At 36.7% G+C, this 1,467-nt stretch overlaps 1 protein-coding gene across 3 annotated transcripts in view; it reads left to right on the top strand.

The window, feature by feature from the left end:
• The window catches only part of LDAH (lipid droplet associated hydrolase), a 306,139-nt gene that overhangs the window by 129,186 nt on the left and 175,486 nt on the right, over positions 1 to 1,467 (top strand). The window lies entirely within an intron of this gene.

The raw sequence follows: 1,467 nt of genomic DNA, 5'->3' as shown, positions 1-1,467 counted from the left end.
CATATGCAGCTCAACCCCCCCCCCCCAACCAAAACCTGTTATTTCCCTAAAAACCAGGTTCTTCCTTCATTGCAAGATTAATCAGTCAACTAATCTCTGAGCAAACAGTTACATTTAATCTATTATTGTTTTCTGACTGGGTTTACTAGAGGTCAGAAAGAGATTCTTTAAAGTGATCACACACTTGTTTTTCCAAAAGCACATCAGAAGATTAACATTGTGCCAAAGAAAAACAGAAATACAGTGTTTCTTTTAAATATTGAAAAAAAAGCTAAATAAAGTCTTAAAATGGCATGACTTGGCCCAGGTTGTGTGTTTGCAGTGCAAGGTACAACTCTTGTGATGCTGCTATCTGAAAACTGCTTTAATGAGCTCCATTTCAGCCATGCAATTTATTCCACACCTGAGGTGAAATAAGTCATCCTCCACTCCTCCTCTGATGTTGAGCCATTTGAGAACTAACGGCCAATATGTTTGTGCAAGTCTGTTTGCTTATACAAAGATCCCATTTAAGTTTCTCCACCCAAGAAATTCATGTTGACTTTGGACAATCTCTGGATCATTTTATTCCATAAAATAAATAAATAATCTTATAAACCTATGACACTTACCACCTTGCTCTCATGTATTTTGTGCTATTATAAGGGTAACATTTGCATTGGGGATGTATTATGAGCTAATGTCAGATGCAGTAATTTTATATTTGGTCAAAAAATAAAGTTGAATCCGTAGAGATATGGGCCTCTCTGGGATGATCTCAAGGTTTTGCTGATGTGAATTTGGATTATCTTCATTACAGAGTTGTTCATTCTTATTCATTAATGAAAATAACTCGAAGTCAGCAGGGATCGACAGCACAGATATGTTTGCAGGATCAAGAGCATCATACATGATGAAAGTAATTTCTCTGTTATGTTTAAAAATGGAAGACACTAGAAATTTGAGTACTGGGAAACAGGGAGAAAATTACAGACTTCCAAGCTGATTTGTTCTTCAGGTTATGATTTTATATTCCTTATTCAATCAAAAAAAAAACTTCCATTGCAGTCAGTAAAAAATTTTACCTGATTAAAGACTGCAGAATTAATCCATTAGCTACCATGAATGGAATTTAGCCTGTGGATCCCAAAAAAACTCCAAATACATGCTTATCTTTTCATGCAGAGTTTCCAAAAGTTATACCTATGTAATTCGGCTTGGCAGTATATCAGCTTTTGAAAAAGGAATGAACTAGTCATCTTCAGACTTTTGTCACAATCCCTGTTAGGTTGTGCTGGCTTTCAGGGCTCAATTTACTTTTACAGGAAGGCGGAAGCTGAGGGAGAAAGAGAGAGAGAGAGAGAGAGAGGACCTAAATAAGTAACCTTGCATTCAGTTGCTCAGAGCAGCCACAGTTCCTCAGAAATTGGGAGCTGGATCTCTCAGCACTCATGAGATGGCTTCAACATCATGAGTTTTTAACAATAA

Source organism: Gavialis gangeticus, unplaced genomic scaffold, assembly GCF_001723915.1.
Source record: "Gavialis gangeticus isolate Ggan-Ray unplaced genomic scaffold, GavGan_comp1, whole genome shotgun sequence".
NCBI lineage: Eukaryota > Metazoa > Chordata > Crocodylia > Gavialidae > Gavialis > Gavialis gangeticus.
Note: the sequence above shows the minus strand (reverse complement) of the source record. Positions and strands in the feature narration are given on the sequence as shown.